Source organism: Thermobia domestica, chromosome 8 (genome assembly GCF_964235325.1).
Source record: "Thermobia domestica chromosome 8, izTheDome1.hap1.1, whole genome shotgun sequence".
Classification (NCBI taxonomy): Eukaryota; Metazoa; Arthropoda; class Insecta; order Zygentoma; family Lepismatidae; genus Thermobia; species Thermobia domestica.
Genome location: NC_137461.1, coordinates 22,874,749 through 22,901,986, shown reverse-complemented (window position 1 = coordinate 22,901,986; position 27,238 = coordinate 22,874,749).

Below are 27,238 nucleotides of genomic sequence, written 5' to 3'. Positions count from 1 at the left end.
TAATTACATGGCAGCTAATTAAATACTTTGAAAATCATTTTCAACATTTTCTTATAAACAGTTAATTAGCAGTGTTGGGCAAAATCAATTGAAATCAATTGCAATTGATCAATCAATTGAAAGTAATTGCTCTGAAAATCAATTGCAATTGATTTCAATTGCAATTGATTTCAATTTGTAATTGACAATTAATTTCAATTGCAATTGAATTCAATCATAAAATTTGCAATTAAATTTTCGTCAATTGTTAATTGTTAATTGGTCACCAGGCAATTGAAACTTTTAATTGTTAATTGTCAATTGCAAAGGGTGCAATTGAAACATTCAATTGTTAATTGCAATTGACAATTGAAACTTGTAATTGTTAATTGTAATTGTTAATTGCAATTGAAATAAGCAATTAAAACTGAAGATAAGAAGATGTGTGTATATTGTATTGTCCACTTGTTACTGTTTTACATATTTCAAATAAGGTACTTATAAGAAATGCTGGATACCTACCATCCCTTTCCTCCCCTGGAAAGAAAGCCGTGAAACTACGTATTTTTTAAATATATTATGTTTATGGTTCTATCCCCCTCGAAAGAACTCTATATGCCCGTCATGCCTACAAGAGGAATGAGCACGAGCGAGTTCGAGCGAGTTTTCTTGAAAACTCGACTCGACTCGAAGCAGACATCTTTGAGTTCGACTCGAGATCTCGGCTCGAAAAATTTCCCCCAACTCGACTCGAATTCGGATCGAGTTTCCAGTCGAGTCGAGCCAATTCGAGCTAAATCCTTAGTGTAGTTCCAAGTACTACTATCTTCAAGTATCCTACATAGACAATATAATTATCAATGATACTACTACTACTACTATAACTAATTATTATTATAACACCGTGTACGTACATGTATAAACATGGAATATAGGCGGTTTGTATCGGAATACTAAAAATTAGTTAACTGTCGATCTCAGTAGTCAAGAAATCTTCAGGAGGCAAGGACATCGGTCACGAGGTTCTTGGTTTGAGTTCAGGAGGAGCAAGTATTCGGGCTCGAGCCAAAAATTGTTAGAAGTTATGGGACTCCAGCCAAACATGTTTAAAACTGCTCGACCCGGGTTTAGGGTTGTCAACGACTCAAGCGGCTCGCTCACAGCTCATTCACTTATCGAGCCGAACCGAGAAGTGAGCCGAGCCAACAGCTCATCCAACCGAGCAAGTCGAGCCGAAGGCTCACACGAGCCGAACCGAACCGAGCTGATTGCTTACCCCAACCGAGCCGGTTCGAGCCATTAGCTTAGTGTAGCTAACTCGAACCCAGCCTATGCACTCGTTTCAACGGAGCTGGTTCGAGCCATTGGCTTCAATCGAACCAAGTCGATAACTCGTCTTTACCGAGCCGATTCAAGCCATTGGCTCAATTGAGCCCATGGGGAAGCGGTGGCTCAGTGGTAGAGCGTTCACCTCTGGTGCTTGGGGTCCCGGTTCGATCCCAGCCCCCGCCAAGTGAACTTTGTGGTGGACAAACACCGTCTGCGAGGTTTTTCTCGGGGTTCTCCCGTTTCCTCCCACTTTCTTTATTCCACCATTTCATTCATTTCTCATAATCACCGTCTCCTTTAGCCTAACCGGCATAACCGTGGGATGTAAAACTCAAAGATTTCATTTTTTTTTAATAGAGCCCAGTCGATGGGTAATCCCAACCAAGCCAGCTCAAGCTGTACGCTCAGTTGAACCGAGCCGGGCCGGTTGACATCATCACTATTCCGGTTGGGCTTCTACTTTGGCTAAAAAATTGGACCGTGCAGTTCTCAGCCTTGATGGTAAGAACTACAAAAAATTATATGAAATCTTTAGTTTTACGTCCCACGATTATGCCGGTTAGGCTAAAGGAGACGGTTATGATGGGAAATGAATGAAATGAAGAAAGTGGGAGGAAACGGGATAACCCCGAGAAAATCCACGAGCACGGTGTTTGTCCACCACAAAGTCCAAACTGCGCGAGCTGGGATCGAACCAGAGACCTCAAGCACCGGAGGTGAACGCTCTACCATTACCACTGACCCCCTGGTAAGAACTACAGTATATACTTATATTGGTGCTCACGGAATCATTAACTTGTTCCACCACCAACGAATTTCGAGGTACTTTGTTTTGCATCTTTTGTGCGTGTTTTCTGTCGCTTTGTGCGCCTATTCCCACATTTTGTGCATCACCGGAAGTGGGTCAAAATGGGCCTACAAATATGGTGGAACAAATTATTGCTCTTCCGCCACCAATGAATTTCGAGTCGTTTCCTTCACATCGTTTTGTGCCGTTTTGTGCGTCATGGGAAGTGGGTTAAAATGAGTCCCCAAGGTGGGACGAAAATGACCAAGAGTTCCGCCACTATTAAATCTCGAGGTCGTTAATTTCACATCGCGTACCCTTTTGTGCGTCTATTTCGACGTTTTGTGCGTCACTGGAAGACGGTCAAAATGGGTTTCAAAGGTGGGACGAAATTGACCCACTGCTCCGCCACTACCGAATTTTGAGGTTCTTCCTTTCGCATCGACTAGTGAATGTTTCGTGCCGTTTCGTGCTATTATTTCCACGTTTTGCGCGTCACCAGAAGTGTGTCAAAAGGGGCCTCCAAAGTGTGACGAAAATGACTCACTCCTCCGCCACTACCGAATTTCGAGGTCCTTCCTTTCGCATTGACTAGTGCCTGTTTTGTTACGTTTTGTGCCCCTATTTCCACGTTTTGTTCGTCACCAGAAGTGTGTCAAGATGAGCCTCCAAGGTGTGACGAAAATGACCCACTGTTCCGACACTATCGAATTTCTAGATCGTTACTTTCGCATCGTTTAGTGCCCCTTTTTTAAGTTTTCTGCGCCTATTTCTCGTCTTGTGCATCACCCGAGGTGAGTTAAACGGGGCTTTAAAGTGGGAGTTAAATGGCTCACTGTTCCGCCACTATCGAATTTCGGGGTTGGTTCTTTCGCATCGTTTAGTGTGTATTTTGTACCGTTCTGTTCGCCTACTTCCACGTTTTGAGCATCACCAGAAATGCGTCAAAATGGTCCATCAATGTGTGTGGAAATAGAGCCATTGTTCCGCCACTATCGAATTTGGAGGTCGTTTCTTTCGCATCGTATAGTGCCTGCTTTGTACTGTTTTGTGCTCCTATTTCCACTTTAGTGCGACAACGAAAATGGGTCAAAAGGGCCTACAAGTATAGCGGAATAACATAATGCTGTTCCGTCACCATCGAATGTCGAGGTCGTTTTCTTCACATTTTTTATGCATGATTTGTGTCGCTTTGTGCATCAGTGGGAGAGGGTCAAAATGGACCTTGAAAGGGGAATGAATATGTCTTTTTCTGCCATATTTGTAGGTAGTCTTTGACCCACTTTCGTTGGCCTACAAAACGTGAAAATATGCGCAGAAACGGTAAAAACATGCACTAAACAATGCGAAAAAGCGACCTTGAAATTCGATACTGGTGGGAGAGTGGATCATTTTTTTCCCACTTTGAATGCCCATTTTGACCCACTACCATTGATTCACAAAACGTGGAAATAGGCTTACAAAACGGTAGAAAACACGCACAAGATGATGTGAAGGAAACGACCTCGAAATCGTTCCTGACGCACCAGCATTAACTTGTTCCGCCATATTTGTAGGATAACATTGACCCATTTCCGGTGACGCAGAAAACGAGGAAATAGGCGCACAAAACGACACAAAAAAATTCCATGTAATTAAGCTAAATTTCCTTTAAGTTTGTAAGCTTAATTATATGGAAAATTTTATACATTTTTCCTTTACGTTGGTCTACTTTACGTTGATTCGGGACTTTTAAATTTTATTCAGTTTTCCACTGAAAAGTATCTATAATTCAACAAGGAAATAATTATTAATTATAATTATTATCTATATAATTGAATTCATTGTAATTTGTTCCATAACAAACACTTTACCATTTCGTACTAGCTGTTATGCCCGTTCTTCGCATGGATCAGATAAAATATCAATGTAAACGAACTGAACAACGGGAGAACAATTAAAAAACATTTCTAAAATTGGATATATTTTGTGTGAATATATATCCAACAACGTACATGTGTTTTCATTGGGAAGGCCGATGGGGGCTGAAATTGAACGTATACACTATCGGGGGTGTCACTATACGTCTGAGCAACCCCAATAAATATGGATTCGACACAAATTCTACTACTTCTACGTGTCCCGGTGAACCACCCTGAGACCCCCTTGGTTCGTATTGTGAAAAAATCTCCTCTGGAACCCACCAACCCCCAACCAATACCGCGAAAACTATGAATGTGACACTAACATCTGCCATTTTCTACTACTTTTTACATATGCCGGTAAAAGTCCCTATAATCCTCTGTTTCCAATTTTGAAAAAAACAATGCCTCTGGCCCACAGCCGATGGGGGCTGTATTTGGAAGTCAACGCCTGTGGAAGTATCACCATTCATCTCAGCGACAGCGAAAACTATGGATTTGACACTAATATTGGTCACTTTCCATTATTTTTACATGTCTCGCAATTCCCCACCCCCGGTGACTCCCGGCCCGCATACAAAGGTGGCTAAATTTGAAAATCATCGCTAATGAAAGTATCATCATTGATCTCAGCCACCGCGAAAACTACGGATTTGACATCGGTCATTGTAGATTATTTTTACATGTCTCGTGATCCCCTTTATAATGCCCCCTTTCTTAGCTGATGGGGGCTAAATATGAAAGTAAACGCGATCTTGAGTTTCACCATTGAGCTCAGCTATCCCGAAAACTATGGATTTGACATTAATATCGGTCATTTTCGATTATTTTTACATGTCTCGGAATTCCCCCCTCTGGTGACCCAAGGCCCCCATACAACGGTGGATGAATTTGAAAGTCATCGCTAATGGTAGTGTCGCCATTGATATCAGCAACCGCGAAAACCATGGATTTGACACTAATATCGGTCATTTTGGATTACTTTACGTTTCGTTATCCCCCCCTTCCCCCCGTTGACCCACGGCCCGCAGCCGAATACGGTGAATTTAGAAGTTAATGCGATCGGAGTTTCACCATTGATCTCAGCGACCGCGAAAACTATGAAATCGACACTGATATCGTTCTACTTTTACATGTCCCGGTAAACGCCCCCTTGAGACCCCCTGGTTCGAATTTTGTTGAAAACGCTTTGCCTTGGTGTGGGACCTTGACCAAGATATCTTTGACCAAAATTTGGTAACTCTCGGTCGACTTTTCTGGTCCCCAGGCCGGTCCCGGTAAACGTCCCCTAGAGACCCCCTAGTAAGGAATTTAAAAAAAATTCTTGTCTTGTTCTTGTCTTGCCTAGACCAAGCTACCCGTGACCAAATTTTGAAAAGTTTCGATCCACTCGTCTCGTCCACAGGCCGCACAAAGATAGACAGACAGACACACGAACAAACTCTATTTTATTTATGTTAGAAAGGTCAGATCCGCCGTTATTGTATTAGTGCGGTGCTTGAGCGATTGATCGTAGAAATTCAAACTCCGATGAGTGATAATTTTATAGGCTTGTTTTATTACAAGTTTAAACTCTTTAGTCAGTAGAGAAGAGGGCTTGAATCATGGGTCAGAGTTGATGACAATGGGTTTTGGTGGGTCTGTGGGTCACAGTGGGTAAGAGTGGTTTATGATGGGTGGTGGGTCAGAGTGGGTCACGGTGGGTCGTGGGTCACGATGGGTGATGAGCCCCACGCCCTCTCTGAACTACAGTGTTGAAAATTAATCAGTGAAAATCAATTGCAATTGATCAATCAATTGAAAGTAATTGCTGTGGAAATCAATTGCAATTGAATCAATTGCCAATTAATTTCAATTGCAATTGAATTACAGAATTCAATTGCAATTACTTTCCACTGCAATTACTTTCAATCAATTGATCAATTGCAATTGATTCTCCTTTTTCAATGGCCAACTGCAATTAACAATTAACCATTACTTATTTCAATTGTTAATTGCAATTAACAATTAAATTTACAGATTAATTGTTAATTGTTAATTCAATTGAAATTTGCCCAACACTGTTAATTAGTTTCGGGTTACGACTAAGAAGCCATATATATTTGTAATTGTTTTAAAATTGTACGTTGTGAGTAGCATATTTATTGCACACAGCGTGAATTAATTATTTGATTAATAATTACGAATTCAATTAATGTAATGGAGTGAAATATTTAGATAAAAGTCAATACATTCCCTTTAAGTTAAGACCCGAAGCTTGTTACTCAAGATGCCCCGTATTAAGAACCGAATTTTTATATAAGACAGCATATTCGCAAAAGTTTCCTCAACTAACAAGGGACATCCCCCAAGTGTCCGGCTCCGATTTCTTTCTTTTCTTTTCTTTTCTTTTTTTGATAGGGGGCATGTATCCATTATTTATCATGAAATAAATTTTTTGCCATGGTGCATGTTTTCTAATTTTTTAAAAATAATTTTTAAGAGTTGTGATGTGGTTATTGGAGATTACTGTAGAAGCCCCTTATGGAGTGTTAATGAAAAAAGTGAAGAACAACCATGCGGATACATATAAGGCCTAGGGTGAATTCGTACAGTAGGTATGACCTTGACGGCAGCCATCTTGAAATTCGCCATTTTGAATTAAGGTCAAGTGCTTTAAACGGGAATAGAGTAATATGATACATAATTTCGGCCTAAAATTTAATCAGGAAAACAATGGTAAAGTTAGTTTTACGATACGCACTTTTGGGGAAAAGTTACAGGCATATTAATTGTTTATACTTACTATGTGCCTAAGTCCCTTACCTCCGCTTCTAACCCGCGTATGATAAAAGTTTCGGTAATACATAGTAGGCCTAGAGTGAAAAATTCTTTTTTCTGCTCCATAGTTTCCAAGCCACTCCAACTAAACAAACTGAAAATTAACGACAGAACATCCATACGTATAAGTTATGAGTCAATTTACATGTTTAAAAACAATATATATTTACACCTTCAGTTACATCTGGCAAGACTGTGTGGTTCCTAGTGTACTTCAATCGTTGCTTCCTAGATTAAAATAATATCCATGAAAAAGGCTTCATATTGGTATAACCATTATTCTTGTATCACTTAAGGTTCAAAAGCTCTACTATCCCAAACTCCGGGTTGCATTGTATGTTGGACACCCTGTATTAATATGGGCTCCGATAACATGGCTAAACCCGATACAGTTGACGGGTGCATAGACCGTTATTCAAAATCATATCTCACACTAAAGGCTAGCACGCCCATCACTGAAAACCCTACCATTCTATTTCGCCCTTGGAAAGCAAGATTACAATACACTACCGACGCAGGTCCCATCATCATAGGTATTCTGCCATTATTGGCAGGTCACTTGCCGTAACTGAGAAGCTTCCATGTTCCATGATCTTCAGTACCCTCTTCGTCTTCACCTACGATTTCTCTGTTTTGATATCGCCCATCAATTTTAGCTTTCACTCTCTTCCTTGCCACCATTCCCACTATCACGTCCCTCATGATACATTTCCTTCTTACTCAATGTCTCAACCAAGTTCTGTTCCTCTTCTTAATAATATCTAAAACTGTTCTTTTCTCCCCCACCATTTCTAAGTTCCTCTCAATCGTTTTCCGTTCGACCCAACTAATTCTCTCCATTCTTCTCCACACCTACATTTTGAATGCTTCTAGTCGTTTTTGATTATTATTTTTTTTGGGGGGGTAGTGTCCATATTTCTGCCCCATACAGTACAATACTATATTCCATACAAAGTATTTTATTAGTTTTTCTCAACTCTTTATTCAAGGTTCTATAAAATAGACTTTTCTTCCTCCCAAAGACTTGTTTCGCCATTCCTGTCCTTGCTTTTATTTCACGCTCACACTTCATATCATCACTAATAATACTACCCAAGTATTGAAAACTACTCACCTATTCTATTTTCTCTCCTCCCACTTCTATATTTGACAACGACTGCTTCGTGTCAGGCACAATGGCTTTCGTCTTTCTAACATTTATTTTAGTTCTATATTCTTCACAGCTCTCCCTCAAGATTTCTCCGGCGGCTCTCATTTCAGTGATGTCAAGTATTGGTAGTAGTATTAGTATAATGGGAAAGAAACTTGATACTGACTATTACAGGGCGCAAACTTTCCGGTTGGCAGGTCGCCATTTGCGACTAGAAATTCAGAGTTAGCGACCAAAATGGTTCTGCATAAACTCGCAGAGCTGCGCAGTTTCTGTTTCGCACGAAAATAGTTGTGACTGAGTGAGAAAATAATTGTCACTGATATGAATTGTCTAATTCAAAATTGATTATCCTGAACCTAAACAGAGTGACAAACATCTTGGCATTTGAAGGCGGCGCTCCAAGTTCCCTTTAAATGTTGTTAGCAAATGAGAGGCCAGCGGTATTGCCACGTTTATTTTGTACATATCCACGTCTATCCCCTGTCATCTGATCGCGCTGTAGTTTGTCTGCTTAGCCATAGACACACACCCTTTACCACTTGGCAACGCCGCGCCAGAGTTTGCGTTTTATTCGTTTAGTTGAAATGCCAAGATGTTTGTCACAGGCTTTAATTGCCTGGTTTTGAAATTTTATGCCCTGATGTAATAATCTTACGTTGTCAAACCAAAGGCGGGGGGCAACCTCTCATAATTTGTACGTGAAAGACTCTAACGACCATCATTTTTGGTTTGGCGAGTGCGTTTGACTTTGAAATTTTGCGCCCTGGACTATTACAACTGTAAATATCCACTACATCTTTACGTAGAAGAAAGAAACTTGCTCTATTCATCTGCTGCTACTCGGCTTAGAGGCCCCACTAGCTATGTTAGGTAATTGCTCTTGGATCTGTCTCTGACTAGAGCATTCAGACAGAGCAAGAATGATGAAATGAAAGCAATCCTAATTAGCCAGGGAAAACCCAAGCAAACCGAATGCTCAACCTCCATTGACTAACCGGAGCTTATTCAAGTGAAAGATTTATATTGCGTAAATCATCCTCGTCTAAAATTTATGAAGAGTGTGCAAATGATAAATTGCAGCATTAAATCAAGAATAGTACATTTTAATATGTATACTATTGGTTAATCTTTGTTAATATTATTCCCTCAGAAATAAAACACCCGGTAAACACTATATCGTGATACATAAGAAAATGTTCAGCGGAATGCATATTATCGTACAAATTTACTTATCCTTCTCATAAAACTCTTTCTTTCGTTTTCACAAACTTGGTTGAGCCGAAGGATTTTTTTTTTTTTTTTTTTTTTTTTTGTTAATGGTGAGAGCGTTTGTTTCACAAATTTAAATATTATGTTTAAGGTATCAAACATTCAAAAACATGGGTGGCACGATGGAACAGTGATAGAGAACTCACATACTTCTGGTTCGAACCCAAGTCAAGTTAGTTTCTGGTGAACAATACTGTGTTCGTGTTTTTTCAGGCTTATACTATTTTCTCCCACATTTGAATTCCCCCAATTCTTTTATAATCATTCTCTTATTCCCTTTAGTGGGTATATAAAGACCTTAACCGTGGGAAGAATTCATTTAATTTTATTTTCAAAAACGTTTTTCTATAAGAGATTTGATTATATATATTGTATTTATAGGGCCTTGTGCAGAGTCATTTTGATGTATGATTAGCGCCATATTAAGGATTTTACTAACGCATGGTTATCAGAAGTGTATTTAGGAGCCCCGATTACAGTGGCGGATCTAGAAAGTAATGACTGAGGGGAGGGGGCAGCCAGTATCCAGACTATGATAAGTATATATAAACTTTTAAAAATATATAAATAATAGCTTGAATTATTTTGTCACTAAAAAACTGGGGGACCTAGGCCCCCCGGTCCTGGCCTAGATCCGCCACTGCCTGGTTTGTACGTAATAGTTGACTAAGTTAATCACATATGACTAATTAACTTAGAGCAGAGGGTCTTTTAAACCTCTTCGATGATCTAGAGGCTAGTGTTATATCTTTGATGCTCGTCGTCCTGGGTTCGATTTCTGATGCAAAAATATTTTTAAAAAAATTTAACTGATTACAGTGATTTGCATTCCATCTCAAACTGTAAGTCCACGTCTCATATAGACTCTGTGCTGAAACGAGGCATCAAACTTCAACAAATAACAATTGGTCTTTATTGTTGAAATGCGTCATCGTAAAAATACACACACAAAAAAGTGTTTGGATGAAGCTCTTGTAACTTTCAGTTTTGCTTTATTAGCTCAAATTTGGTAACTGAAAAATCACGCGAATATCTGAATGTAACTTATCTTTGGAAGAATGCATTGTGAAACACGTGACTGTTTTTTTTTTATTATTATTTTTTAAAATGGGCGTACCAGGAAGCAACGTTTCACTTAAAGAAAAGATAACCAGCTGTTTCAGTAGATTAGCTGGAATAATTATTATTACACTTGAGTGAATAACAACAGTACTTGTACTTCGAACTTTACTATCGTAAAATATACAAGAAAGCATCATATTTGCCAGCTGCGAATTTCAGATCCAAACTTCACTAAAACGATACTGATTCACAGTATAACTTAATGGCACGAGAAATTTAAATTAGGTAGGAGTATGACTGTTATCAAGGAGTGCAAATGCACCAAAGGTTATAAAAAAAAGAGACCTTAGTCCTTGCAGTATATTTGTGACACGTGACAAAAAACGTAATATTGTAATAATTCGTGTACGTAGCGACCACACAACTAGGCTATATCTTGCGAGTGAAAATTTTCCTATTCGAATTCATGGAAGATAAGGATAATTATTGTGTAACAATAATGACACATTTGATTAGATTTTGCTATGGACAATACGTATTGATAACATTTATTCCAGACCCCCTGAGTGTATGTACACTGTGATTTTAATACCACAAGATTATGCGCCTCCTCATCAAATGTGCAGTTATTGGTAACACCACTGGCACAAATCCCGGGGGGATGAGGGGAACATGTCCCCTCCAACCTTGGAACTGGGGGAACTGTCCCCGCAATAATCCAATTTGAAATGTGTTTTTTTGGAAGGGGAATGTGATGATTTGTGTCCGATTGCCACAAAGGAAAGTGAGATGAAATTATGTCCCCTGCAGAATAAGCCTCAAATATGCCCGCCTCCCAATGTTGAAGGCAACACTGCTCTCTGATCCTTCACAGAATTGTTTTTCAACTTCACAATTATTTTGAGCATCGCTTAACAAAAAGAAGAAGAAGTAAAAAGGAAACGGCCTTACTTGTCCCCTCACCCCCATCCCAGTGTTGAAGACAGATTTGCACCGCTGAGTAACACTGCAAGCGTGATGGAGATCCCGAACAACTGCTTTGAGGTTGTCAATGATCATAACGGGTGCGAACTTCGATGAATCCTTTCTACTCCTCAAAGCGTTACGACGTTAAATCTGGACGTCGGGTTGGCCACTGCAAAAGTAGCTGTACAAAATCACCTCCAATATCGATTTAGAGCGAAATATTTACGAGGGTGGGCTGATAAGTTCTCGGCCCGACCCAGAAGGACTTGAGCTGCAGGCATGAAAGTGTTAGGCTATTCAAGATAGTCCCCTCGAAGGTCAACACACTTGACACTTCGATGCTGCAACTTTTCCAACCTCTCAAAAAAAAAAAAAAAAAAAAAAAAAAAAAAAAAAAAAAACCTCAAGGTCTGCAAAAAACTGTTCCGCAGCTGTTATCACCTCTTCATCACTGTGAAATTTTATCCTTTCAGTGCTGTTTTGAGTTTTGGAAACAGATAATAATCAGAAGGGGCAAGATCTGGCGAGTAAGGTGGGTGGTCAATGCACTTAAACACTAGGTCCCTCAGAAAATCCATTGTTCTGCCAGCCTTGTGGACGGGAGCATTGTCCTGCAAGAACAAGACACCTCGTGTCAACTTTCCCCGGCGCTTTTCTTTAATAGCGTCCTTTACCTTAGCCAGCAGACTGCAGTAATACTCTGCAGTTATGGTTTGGTCCTTTGGAAGGTAGTCTGAGAGCAAAACACCATGCTTATCTCAGAATATTGAGGCAAGCACCTTCCCTGCGGACTTTTGTGCTTTGAATTTTTTGGGCCTTGGAGATCCTGAGTGGCGCCACTCACATGATTACTGTTTGGTTTCCGGATCAAAGTAATGCAACTACGTTTCAACCTGGGAAACAAGCCGATTCAAAAAATCGGCCTTGGAGTTCGCAAAATGCCGTAAAATCACCTGCGATGATCTCACACGTTCGCGTTTCTGATCTGAGTTCAAACATTTCGGAATCCATTTCGCAGAAAGTTTGCGCATGTCCAACTGATCATGCATTATTGACCCAACACTTCTTTGGATATGTGCACTTTATCAGCTATCTCCTGAAGCGAAATCCGTCTGTTGCTCAAAATCAGGTCATGACTCTGGTCCACTTTTTCCGGAGTTGACACTGACACTGGCCTGCCACACCTATCACCATTTTCTGTTGAAAATTCACCACGCTTGAAGTTCGCACACCATTTTTTCACAGTGGAGTATGAAAGACACTGTCACCCAATGTGTCTAGCATGCAGCCATGGATTTCCTTGGGCGACTTCTGTTGCAGGAAGAACTTCATTACACCTCGCAACTCCTCCTTTGGTGAATTTGACATCTGGCTCCGCCATGGTTCATTCAATTATCTGTAAAATAAAAACCGTTCATGGTAGAATAGTGAAATTTGGTACTTAAACATATAAAAGATCAACATTTCACAAGACATCAATTACATCAGGGTAGTACATTGGGAAAGGGGTCGGGCCTAGAACTTATGAGCCGACTCTCGTAATTTCCTTCCAAAGAGAAGTGTTTCTCAAGTTACTGGAAGCTAATTAATATGACATAAAATTCTTTTGTATTCATCTCGAATATACTACAAAATATTTACTATAATACAGTAATTTTTAAAATTTTTAGTTTAAAACAAGGACTTTCAGATCGAATCTTCTGCTCCAGTTTTTATCAGTTGCTTCCGAAATCCGTTAAATCGAGATATGTAAAACAGAGAGTTCAGATATGTTCAAAATGTTGCCTTCGTTTGCAAATTATTAACAAACAATGTGCGAGGTGTGATCAAAAGAAGACCTTTTTTTTTTTTTTTTTTAATAGCAGGCCAACGCTTAGAGATGACGTGCTCCGGCTAAATAGTATACACACATGACAGCATATAGCATATCTTGGTAAAAGATTATTTTTTTCTTTTTATTTGGATCTGATCTATCCGTTATAGATATACCACATTGGCTTGATTCCTAGTCTTCCGTTGCAAGCACTGCTATCGACTGACGGAATTCCACTCCCTTTCTCTCGCTTAGCAACAGCTGAACCCTTATTGGCTCAACGCGTGGGTGTGTGAAGGTGTGAGCTTATTTCGCATTTTTGCCACGGCTCAAGACATTTTGGCAGCACAATAGCCTACTCGACAACTATTTATAAAAACACATTGAGTCACATTGTACGTGGAAAGCTGCATGTCAGATTAATGAAAAAGCAACAATAAAGGAGTTGGAGGAACAGTGCGTGTGTGTGATATTTAGCGTAACATTTGGGGAAAACTTTTATACAATCATTCTAAATGCTTAACCAAACATAGAACAATGACTGCATGAGCTGAAGGCAGTGCTATGATTGACTGGTTTGAAAGTGTTACGGAGGACAGAAGTTCGATTATCGAAGGTCCAAGGACTGAACGACCTTCCTTGTCAACAGACGACTAATATTCTGAGATTGTGCGTGCTGTAATTAGTGAGAATTGTTGTTTAACTGTTTGTGAGGTTAAGACGTTTGTAGAAGTTGAGTTTTACGAACCCACAATTATGCCGGTTAGACTAAAGGAGACGGTGATGATGAGTAATGAATGAAATGGTGGAATGAAGAAAGTGGGAGGAAACGGGTAGAACCCCGAGGAACCCCGTTTGTCTACCACAAAGTTCACTTGATGGGAACTCGGATCGAACCCGGGACCCCAAGCACCAGAAGTGAACGCTCTACCACTGGTCCCGTTGGTAGAAGTGTAGAACCTTGCCATCAAATCCTGAGTAAAAAAAAAAAAAAATCAAAATATTTGGCAGAACATCTCACTTTTCTTATGTTCCACAAATCTTATTCTCCGGACTTGGCTCCGGTAGGACCTTTTGTACTTCCCAACTAAAACCAGTTTGAAAGAACAAGTTCACACTCAGTTCACAGAGTAAATTCAGGAAATTTCGAAGACTGTACTGCAACGCATCGAAACAAGTGATTTCCAACAGGAGTTTCAAAATTGGAAGAAACAATGGCGTATTAACAGTAAAGGGGAGGTGCTTTAAAGAAGACAGTGGTTGAATTTGTTGCATAAGAACAACAAAATTCGGTCTTTTTTTGAAAACACTTCGTATATGTTTCTTATTATTATTGTTCTTGTGGACTTAAGTTTTTTTCGACTTCTTTAAAGTTTAACGTCCCACGATTGTGCTGTAAGACTAAGGAAACTGTTATGATGATAAAGAACAAAATGGCGAAATAAAAAAAATAGTGGAAAACAAGAGAACTCTAAGGAAACCAACGCACACGGCGTGTGTCTACCACGAAAACCATTTGACGCGAGCTGAGATCAAACCAGGGACTCCAATTTGTGTGACAAAGCTCAGATTATTATTATTATTATTATTATTATTATTATTATTATTATTGAAAGTCTCTTTGAACATGTGTCAATAACCGGAATTTATTTCTCAATATTTTTTCCCATGCACATGTTGATTGATTCTATACAGAGTGGACCAAAAGTAGGTATACACCCCTGCATTCATCAAATATAACATTATAGCTTACAGGTTTATTTGCCACGGCTGTTCTGAGCTTAGGATATAAGCTTAAAAAAAAAAAAAAAAAAAAAAAACTTTAAGAACAAATAATAAAGAAACTAAGTCTATCTGATGGATAACAATAAGAAATTATATGAAAAGCAATGAATTGATCAGTACCGGGCTGTATACCTACGTTTGGGCCACTCTGTACTATACATTGTTTTAAACACATAATCAGCACCGTAAGTAATTACGAATTACGTAATCAGTTCATAGGAAAAGAAACTTCTTGGTATCAAAAGTAAAATAGTTCTCTCCATCAGCTCTGAACACTGGACTTTAGGCTATATACACATCGCATATTAGATAAAGTACACAAAAATATTCCAAGTCATATGGGATTGATTGTTTTTCTAGTACGAGGTTTAGTATGACGGTGAAACGAATACATCTCCTAAGCAAACAATCACAAAAAAAATTCTTTGTTAATGATTCGTTGTTTACTCTTTGAGAGATAGTATGTATTTCCTGATAATATCTTTTAAAAAACAAACAGTAATTTGTTAATGTTATAATAATGCCTTTTACATTGAAAATAAACAAATAAAATAAAAGTGTGATAGTTTGACGTCAGAGTAGTGAAGTACCATCTTAAGACACAAGGGTAAACAAGCTGAATTGGAAGGCAAATAGAGAATCCAATGTACATCACATAAAACCGATATGCAGCAAACAGTGGCGGGTCTGCCTAGGTCCCCCAGTTTTTTGAGTGACATAAATGATGGAAATTATTGTTTATATATTTTTGAAAGTTTATTGGAAACTCATGGTATATTTATTATAGTCTGGGGTATGGCTGCCCTCCCTCAGTTTTTACCTTCTAGATACGCCGCTGGCAGCAAACGAACTTTATTGGTTGGTTGGATTGGAACTTAGTGTCCTTTTCAGCACACAGGCTATATGAAACGTGAACATATAGTTAAACCACCGTAATGGTTTCAAATTTCAATGTTCTTCCATCATAAATCGACTCTGGACTGGAATCCTGTGCACCAAAAGGGTCAGGGCTAGCCCTAGACTAGCGAGGAGGGTAAACGAACATTATGTATTGAACACTGTTGATATTGTTGTTGCCGGAAATTGTTGATATCTACCACTTCCGGTTTAAATATCACCTCCAACAATGAACTCAATTCATATCTTTACACTCTTTACGTTCTGGACAAAATTTATGGTAATCCAACAAGTAATTTTGTGTGTCCCAGACGGATACACGGGCAGACAGAAAAATACCAAAATTAACTTCAGAGTTTTCATCCCGGCGAAATTAAAATACCGCTAATTTTACAGTAATTATGTGATATCTTCAAATATAATCGAAATGTGGAACAAGAGCGCCCTAGACAATATTATTTTACATGAGAAACCGTTATCATGACTCACTTATCTGCTTTCGATTTCGAGCCATTTTGAAAATCAGCATTTATTTTCGCGTTTCTAAACAGCTGAAAACGGAAAGTAACTAGGTGACTTGTGATAACGGTATATCACGCAAAATAATATTGTCTAGGGCGCTCTTGTTCCATATTTCAATTATCTTTTATCTATTTGAAGATATCATATAATTACTGTAAAATTAGCGCTATTTTAATTTCGCCGGGATGAAGACTCTTTAACCATTGGCATAACAGCCCATATGAGCCTGAACTGCTCCAACGCCATCTGTTAGCCACTGATTAAACTACGCCCAACCTAGCGACTACACGTGTTCTGCACGCGGCTTTGCCCTGTCTTTAACAGGCAGAATTCAGATGACTCCCTAGTTTGCCTCATGACGTTGGTGGAAAACACCGGTTGGGAATCGAACTCTGGACTAATATTTTAGGCACTAGACTATGATATTCCCTACAGAGTAAATACGAAATATAAGGAAGTTTCGGTAAACCGAATTCCTTAATAAAGCAAGAGAAAATTTGTTGGAGTTGGCTACCTAACTGAGTCTAAGCCATACAGCTAGCAAGAGTCTTCATGGACTCAAACAGCTTATGTATTATTATTATTATTATTATTATTATTATTATTATTATTATTATTATTATTATTATTATTATTATTATTATTATTATTATTATTATTATTATTATTATAGGGAACCACTTCCTTAAACATACCAGTCATGTAAATCACCCAGGAAGAAGCTAAGTTGTTTCGAGTCGTTGATAGTAATTGCCTTACTATATACTTTGCATACTACATTCTTATAGCCACATTAAAATATTAAAATTTTAGGAAGTTGTGAAAGAACTATGGTGTATTTTCAGCTTTTCTCACTAGGACTGAAACTGAAAGCAAGAGCAGGGGGGGGGGAGAGAATGTCTTAAAAGTCCTTGATTTAGTAGAATGCCTCTTTCTACCTGAATGTCGTCTCCCTTGGCTGGGTTTGTGCTCAATCTATCTGAAACGGGGTTTCATCTAGAGACTGTGAAATGCCCAGGAAAGAAACACATTTCTGTTTTAAAATATCTTTTCACAGATCTTATACATCTGCAGAAGATGATGTTTGTTGCTATCTACGAGGTTAATATAGCCATTTTGAAAGCAAAAATGTTTGAGTTGTGCAATGTTGCCAGTTACTATTCTTCATAATGAACACTTTATACAGTAGATTCCTATAGGAAAATACAGAAATTATTCCTACTACTTCTAGTAGAAACAAAAATGAAGGTTATTTTAAGTGGGTATTGTTGAGAGAGATAAGTAAATGTTCTTGAATGGTCGATTCAACAATATTATTCTTTTTGAAGGAATAACGTCCAGATAGGTGCATGGATGAAGGTAAGCATATTATCACGCCTTTTTTTTTTGGTCATTATCAGTAACCTGCTATTACTAGGTCAGATACATGCATTCACTAAGATTCTCCACTAAACAGTTAGGCGCAGTGTTCGTGCAGGGTGTCATTTAGGGGGAGCAGGGAGGGACATTTACCCCCCTAAGTTTGAGATTTATATAGATTTTATCAATAGAATAGTAGTAAGTCAGTGAAAAACGCGAAATTTTACTTATATCAAGGGGTCTTCCCCCCCCCCAAGCCAAATCTGAAATGACGCTACTGTGTTCGTGGCTTTTCTTAAGAACATTTCCCCTCAACTGACTCAAAAAATTTCCTTTTTCTTTTCAAATTTTCTCTAGTTTGTTGAGTGTCCATTTCCTATGACAGAAGTTAATAAGATTAATTTAGCTATATTAACCGTTTCGGACCAGATGGCCAAAGTAGCACACACCAGTATGTCACTTTTTTTTAAATCCTCACTTGTGTGGACAATAATTAAGATATCGGGATATTTTTTTGGCCAAGTGTGGTTGGACAATAGTTTATCATATTAGCTCCTTTTTTGGGAGGGGGTATCGAATTTCCTTCTCAATTTTCAGCCCAAAGTAAAAAATTCGAGAACTTTCGAATTTCGATTTTTTCTTTTTTCCTTGTAGCTTCCTTTGTTGTAGAGATTTCCTTAAGACTTGTCAAGTAGATACCTCGGATGGATACCTAATTGTTGACATCAATTGGACCTGCCCGCACACAGTGTGGCCAACTAGGAAAATTAAAATTTCTCTAAGTTTGGGCAAAAAAATTCGAAAATTTCGAAATTGTTGTTTATAAATCCGTACCTATACGTCCGAGCGCAAGTCAGCTTATGCTAGTTGAAACTGAACAAAAGTAGGTACAGATCGTTACAATGGGGTAATTAGGGTCGCACAAATATTCGTATTTAGGTTCTAACCCTTGATTTTTCTTTTTTCTTTTTACTTTCTGCTTAGCGTAATCTATTTTTTGTAATTGGAAGCTTTGTTTCTTAAATATCGCCATGATAGTTATATGATATATTAGTGGTGTACAAATGTTTATTTTAAGATAGTTTGCATCTGTCTTGTAGCAGTGTTGCCAGCTATAGAAAATTCCTGATTTTAGGGGAACATTTAAAAAATCCCTTTTGTATCAATTATTTCCCTCTTGTTTTCTACATTCGAACCAACGTACCACTGTCTGAAAACACAGTCCTTAGCCTACACAACGCACCATAAAAAGTTTCAATAGGATAATTAGGGGAAGTGCAGCTGAGGTTTATAATAAACCCTATCCTGTAAATGGTAAGAAAATGGTGAATTTCTTAGGTAGAATGAGATTTTTTAAAATTTTATGGTTGCTTAGTTAGATATCGCAATGATACTTGTAGGATATATTAGTGGTGTACCAAGGTTTATTTTCAGTTAGTTTGCGTCTTTCTAGTGGCACTGTTTTCAGGCAAAAATAATTCCCGATTTTAGGTGAAAAATTCGGAAAATCCCCCATTCTCCCTTCTATTATTACCTTCTTACTGGCTACATTGGAACAAACGTACCACTATCTGAAAGCCTCCTCTTTGACCACAGAACGCACCATAAAAAGTTTCAATAGGATAATTAGGGAAGTTATAGCCCCGGCATATCTGTTGACTTTTGCTTCTGAGGCGTAAAAAGTGTCATTTCATATGTATGATAACAGAGATTTTTTCTTTCTCTCTTTGTATGGCAGCCAGTGACTTCAGGTTTTTACTGTACGTTGTCAATACACCAAAATTTTTTAGGGAGTGGCAACAGTGGTGAAAGGTACAAAAGATCTTGAAATTAGATTAGGTTTTTTTTTTTTTGCAAATTTTCACCCCTACATTCCCCGCAATAATTTCCCTATTGCTGGGAACGCTGCAATGTAACTTACACCAAAAAAAATAGCCACATCCCTCTCCTAAAAACGAGGCCTTAACCATATCAATTGGGTAAATAGTTTTAAAGCAATCAGTCACTAACTGAAAATGTAGGAAAACGCCAAAAATGACCTGGGTCCGAAAGGGTCAAAGGAAGTGCCAACCATATTTATTTTATTCATTTGCTTTTCGCTTTTTTTTTTTTTTTTTTTTTTTTACTTTTCCATCGCTTTTTTAAACACACAAATACACCCAGGCAAAAATGGGTGCAAATAATGCTACTTTGAGCACACACACAATATTGCTATTGTATTATTTCATTTCTGTAGAAGAAAGACAAATTTAAGCATTTTTACTGATCAATCAGGTAGTGTGTCACCTTTTATCCAAAAATTCCCTTTTTTCTTTTTGCTAAATTTACCTTTTTCCTTTTTGTTAAATTTACCTATGGAATTTCCCTAGACCAAGGAAATTTCCCTCAAACTACGAACACTAGTTAAAGTATCGAGTGAGGAAACGTTTCCCTCCTCCACGTTCACGTGTTCAACTTGTCACTGTGCTTCAAGAGGAATGGCAGGCAGAAAATCCCTCTGCAAATGGTACAGGACCCGAAAGGTCATGACCCCACGCAATTGTTATCTTCGGTGCTGGATTGCTGGGTTTGATATCCTGTGGGATCACATGTGGTTTTTATTCTATGTTGCGATATACGTCCATGTTTGTTGTGCCTCGGCGCTCAAAAAGAAAAAGAAAATAAACGTGAAACAAACAAACACACAAGGGAGTTTTGTTTTATATTCTGAAGCTAAGTAAATTTTCAAACTGTGTGATCCAAAATTGAAAGCGGAAACACCTAATGTACCACTTTTGGTTTCCATAGGTGGATAAGGACCTGCACGAAAGTTTTGGTACTATTTAAGGCCAAGGGATCACCTCCCATTTGGGGTAAGATCAGGAAAACGGATAAGAGGACATCACAAATAGGAAGGGGGAAGGACAATTTTATATATTATTGTGAAGAGGAAAATATACTGATTGGTACATTGGGTAAGAAGGAACTGTATCATGAGGGACGTGCTAGAAGGTACGGTGGCAGGAAAGAAAAGGAGGGGCTGAAGGAAGCTACAATTGATAGACGGTATCAAAACAGAAAAATCGTACGTGAAGACGAAGAGGTTAGCAGAAGACCGTGGAGCATGGAAGATTCTCAACTGCGGCAATTGATCTGCCGATAATGGCAGAATACCTATGATGACGATTATGTCAACGGAATTTCTAAATACACGTCCTCTCAGTTTGCTTATTTGTGGAGCGCTGTTCCTTTGATGGGAAAGGACCCAGAATTGACTCTCGGTAAAATTATATTTGGTTGGGAATCCACATTAAGAGGCCCCATCACAGCGAAATTAAAATACCGCTAATTTTACAGTAATTATGTGATATCTTCAAATAGATCAAACATAGTCAAAATGTGGAACAAGATCACCCTAGACAATACTATTTTACGTGAGATACCGTTATCACTATTTACTTATCTGCTTTCGATTTCCAGCCATTTAGAAAATCGGCATTTATTTTCGCATTTCTAAATGACTGCAAACTGAAAACTACTAGGTGACTCGTGATAACGATACCTCATGCAAAATAATATTGTCCAGGGTGATCTTGTTCCACATTTTGACTATCTTTGATCTATTTGAAGATATTACATAATAACTGTAAAATTAGCGGTATTTTAATTTCGCAGTGATAAGGCCTCTTAAGCTATAGGTTCATATGGGAAGCAGTGTTCATGGTGAAAATCGATGATAAAGTTTTTTTTAAAAAAAAAAAAAAGTTAAGAAACCAGTTCTACCTTTTGATCCTACATCAATCATAATAAAAAACGGAAACTTTTCAGTCTGAGAGTCACACTAATGCCTGCGTTATCGCTTGCCTGTTTGACGGTAATAGATATCGCTACCTGCGCTAGTGGATGTTCAACTGTACAGCCAATTTGTGGACTTAAAACTATTCTGGTGATTTAACTCCAACTTAAAAAGAACTTTCAGCCTATGCTATGCGTAAGTGTCTTAATTTCTATAGAACGACTTTATCCGTCCGTCCGTCCATCTGTCAACAAGTATCAGAGCAAAAACGGTCAGATATATCGAGATATGGTTTCATGCAATCGATTCATAGTCCCAAGGAGAGATTCTTCTCCTCCGTTAACTCTCGATTCAAACCGGAAGTGGTTCAAATTAGCCATTTCCGCAACGAAAATGGTAACAGATAGAGACAAGAGGTTTTTTTCTTCAAACAATTCAGCGTTTCAAAGTAACGTATTATGACTAACCCGTACACTTTACCAAAACCAGAAGTGATTCAAATTTACTACTATTTCCAGTTTCAATACTGATTTCCTAAGAGCTATAACGGTAAGAGATGTCGAGATTCGGTTTTCTGGAACCGATTCAGCGTCTCAAAAATAGGTTTTATCTTCTCCATTGACCCTGGATTCAAATGAGAGTGGTTCAAGTTAGTCATTTCCGGTTCCAATGTTTATCGCCATAGAACGAAAATGGTAACAGATAGCGAAAAGCGTTTTATTTATTTATTTATTTATTTATTTTTTTTTTTTTGCAAATAATTCAACGTCCCAAGCAACGTACCACGACTATCCCGAACACTCTACCAAAACCGGAAGTGGTTTAAATTTGCTACTGCTTCCGATTTCAATACTGATTTTTACAGAACAAAAACTGTAAAAGACATGGATTTTTTTGCAATTAATTCAGCTTCCAAATAATAGGTTCTACCTTCTTCATAAACCCTCTATTGGATCCGAAAGTAGTGAAAATTAACCATTTCCGGTTTTAACTTTGATCACCATAGAACAAAAATGGTAATAGAGAGCCACAGACTGTTTTCTGCAATCGATTCAGGATGTCAAGAGAACATGCCATCACAGCCCACAACACTACCAAAACCGGAAGTGGTTGACATTTGCTACTACTTCCGGTTTCAGTACTGATTTCCCTAGAGCAAGTAAAGTAAGAGGTATCGAGATACAGTTTCTTACAACCAATTCAGCTTTCTATGAGTAGGTTCCATCTCTTCCCTTAATCATCCATTCAAACCGGAAGTGGTTAAAATTAACGATTTCTGTTTTTCAATCTTTATCGCATTCAACAAAAACAGTAAGTCTTAGCGAGTAAGGATTTCTGATATGGATTTAACGACCAAGGAACAGATTCTATCTTCGATCTTATTACTGTATTGCAACTAGTGCTATAGATGTACTGTTTCAAGTTTAAGTATTGAATTCCCATAGTTTCACACTGTGGAACGAAACTCACTTCTTTAAAAATAGGACCTAATTTACATTTAAGAAATAATATTTGTTAAACAGTACGTTTAATCACCAAATAAACTAATTGCAACTATTTGGTACAGATATGGTTTAGTTGCTACAACCACTTTCATTTTAATCATGGATGGACACAATATTTTATGTATTATTTTGGGCTTGCAGTTATTTTGATGTGTTGCCCTTTGATGATGTAGGCTCGGGCTGAAAAACTAGTTATCTTAATTGTAAAGCAATATAAAAAGGTGATCTTTCACCCTGATTTGTATAAACTTTAATTAATTGTACGAATAACCAAATGAGTTCTTCGCCCAATAGCGATATTTCATTGCACGGGTTTGAAATCTCTTTTGACACTCAAACACGTCAAGAGGAATGGCAATCATAAAATTTGGTTGCTATACTTCGTGGAGTTAATTTACAGTTTTCAAGTGGTAAAGCACCAAATATAACAGACAGTTTAAACTTTAACGTTCTCACTGACGCCAATTCTAATCTTAGCTAGACTGGAAGATATGTCTTGTTTCTGTCTTTCGGAAGGAGACAAATCCAATGCGCTGAGCACAAATTAGCTTGCTTTCCTCTTTTGCAGTTTTGGACAAATTTAAATCTGAAGTAAGTAATACGTAACATGACGGGTTTGCACCATTTTCTTTTTCTTTTTTTTTTTTTTTTTTTTAAATTCCTATTGATACACTAAACAGGCAAATAATAAAATCAAGACCTCTCACTCTATGAAGTGTTTTAGGAGACCCAAGGGCCGATGAGCAGCGTATAGATTTGCAAATGCCATTTGGCTTTCTTTACATACAGAGATCACGTGAAAAAAACATGAACTCCTAGTTGGGTAACCCTTTTAAATTATATCACCTATTTTTAGGTAGAATCTTCATTATTTGATTTCAAAAAAGTACCAATAAAGCTGTCTTCTTCTTCTTCTCTTTTTTTAAAGCCTGTAGGCATTGTAGAACACGTTACGTATGTTTTCACGCTTTTCTGCGTCGAGACATAGGGTGTGAAGACGCCATCACTTATATTATTTTCTTATGCCTATTTTTATTATTCTTTGGCGGGCTTAGTTTTGCATCTAGAAGATTGAAATTTTGCACACATATTCAATGCATCCTTGGTATTTTTCAGATTTGTTTCAGATCTCTGCGTTGAAACAGGGTGTTCAGAGAGGCAAAAAGTAAAAAAAAAAAAAAAAAAAAAGGATATTTTTTATTTAAAAAATCCCTTTTCTTGCGATTTTCTTGCCTCAGATACACGATGGAGACATGTGAATGGTACCGTTTGAACATCTGTTCTATTCTGCAAAGAATGATGTACTAACCATGATCCTAGGATAAATAAGGATGTCTGAGGAAATTTTTATATTACATCAGAGACATCTGGGGCATTGTAGGGATGTTTTTAGCTCATTGGTAAATATTTTTCCCGTCCTTACTATTCAAGATAGAAGCTTGAAATTTTGTACAAACCTTTAATATACCCTTAGTATTTTTAAGCTCATTTTGAGATATATGCGTTAAAACAGGGGGTCCAGAGGAACTCAAAATTTGAAAAAAAAAAAAAAAACGAAAAAATCCTCTCTCAATTTCCCACCTCAGGGACATGATAGAGAAATCTGAATGGTGCTGTTTGAAAAGATGTTCTATTCTGAAGAGAATGAGGTACGAACCATGATCCTAGGATAAATAGGGATAATGCTGTAACTGCTTGACTGAAAGTCTATAATTTACCTTTTAAAAAAGCCATAATTTAAAAGGCATAAGCGTCTGTAATATTGTAAAATGTGTGTTGCATTCCTTAAATACGTGTTTCTTTCTTTCTTTCTTTTTTTTTTTTTTTCATTTATTCTTGGATTGTCAGACGCTAAAGGTACAAATGATAAAACGGGCGTAAGATCACAAAAGTTTTACAAATTAATGTCTGAGGTGTGGCCCAAAAGTAGGTATACAGATTACATTTCTGGTCTTTCGGCATCTATAGCCATGTTTGCCCGTCACCTATGAGAAATGACTTCTCTCGGTGATCCCACTATCCGAGGAAAGGGAAGGAAGAAAGCGATATGGAACCTATATGTTAGATACTATCCCGCCATATGTCTGGTGTAATGAGTAAAAACCAGGAAAATCTCACTCAGGTTGGCTGGTCTGACAAAGCTTTTACACTTTTACGACCGAGTTTCCCTACTACCAGGAATCGAACCCGGGACCGCTCGCACCAAAGACGATACTTTTATAATGTTACAGCAACGGTTACTGCTAATAGTAATCAGAACAAGTTCTCACAATTACATAATTTTAAGCAGTGCTGCGAACGTTTTTATTTCCTGAGTACCTTTGTTACTTCTAAACAAATAAGAAATATGGAAAGTTTACGCAAGCAATTGTGTTATAATATTTGGAAGCTTCGTATGTTAAAGCCTGAAACTCCATCGTCTTCCAATATGATATGAAATCAAAATTTATTCGTTTCAGGATAATATGTGAGCCAGGAACGTGTCATGATGGGCTTTGAAGACCAGTCAGATATCCATTACAAAAAATTTTGTCACGCCAATTCCTACAATGTTATACAAACCTCAAAACATTCAAGGAGTACAGGTTGCATAAGCATCTAGGCGAAATATTTAGATATTCTTACAAGGGACATCACCCAATTGTCCGGCTCCGATTTCAATGAATTTTTTATTGCTGATAAAGGACATGTATTCATTACTTGTGATGACAGAAATTTTTGCCATGGTGCATGTTTTCTATTTTTTAATATTTTTTAAAGGTTGTGATGTAGTTAATAGAGATTACTGCAGAAGTCCCTTACTACCCTTTGTAAACGGAGTGTTAATGAAAGAACAACCATGTAAATACGTATAGGACCTAGAGGGAAGTCGTATGGTACGTATGACCTTGACGTCAGCCATCTTGAAATCCGCCATTTTGAATTAATGTCAAGTTTTTTAAATGGGAATAGGGTAATATGATACATAATTTTTGGGCTAGAATTTAATCAGGAAGACAATGGTGAAGTTAGTTTTAAGATGCGCTCATTTGGTGAAAAGTTACAGGCATATTAATTGTTTATACTTACTATGTGCGTAAGTCCCTTACCTCCGCTTCTAACCCGCGTATTAATGATAATAAGTGGATAAAGGTTTCGGTAATACATATTATGCCTAGAGAGAAGTGATACGATAAGGGTATCATTGACGGCAGCCATCTTGAAATCCGCCATTTTGAATTAAAGTGAAGTTTTGAAAACTGAATACCATAGCATGTGGCACCAAATTTTAATAGTAAATTTTCCCCAAAAGCCAATAGTATGCTTATTTTTGTTCTATATTTAACCAATATGAATTTATGACTCTTCTAATGTGCACGAAACGTCCATTATTCAATCTTTCAAACTGGCAACACTCCTAATTTTCACCGCATGTTTTAAGATTCCAACTGGCACTTTGCAATTGTTTCCATGGCTCATGTTTTCTAAATTTATTACAATTTTTTAAGAGTTACGATTTGTCAGTTGCAATAAGTTGAATAGTGTTGGGATAAGCATCCAGCAATCTTTCTGAATTTTGAAGACTTGCCATGTAATTAATAATTTCATAGGCAATGTAATTATTTATTTCCTATACCTGCCCTTCAAAAACTCGTTTACTGACATGAATCATCGCAGAACGAAAGAACTCCAACTTTGCATTCAGGAATACCGGAGACGTAGCTTGTAATGGATAGTAGATGAGACGAGAAATAAGTTGAAAATTCACTTCAAAAAAGGAAACGAAATATGATTGTTGTGAAAATCAATGGTATTTTGTTTTGTTTTATATTTATTTGTTTATTGTATATTTATTTATTTATTTATTTATTTTCTATGGCAATATTTAAGCTAGTCAGACAAAAAAGTGATTCGTTTTCTAGCGATTGTTGTTGATGGTTCATGTTTGTAAGATTTATAATCAGTATGATCGGGAACTCGGTTAAGTTACATCTCTTTATAAACAAGTTACCTGTTTTCATATTTTGTTCACGGTACAAACAGTGTGTTGGGAACAGTCATATTATGTCTCTTTGATATTTTCTATCATTGCTGCTGTTTCTTTAAAGTTGTAAAGTTGTATTTATTATTTAAAAAAAAAATACTGTTTGTCGTTTGTGCAACATGTAGACTACATTTCATGATAATTTTGAGTTTGTGTTACACCAATTTCTTAAAATTTCATTTGTATTTCTTTACATCACATAGGTCCATAGGTTCCTCATGTACTCTGGGTTAAAATAAATAATTACACTGCCTAGGAAATTAATAATTACACGGCAAGTCTTCAAATTTCA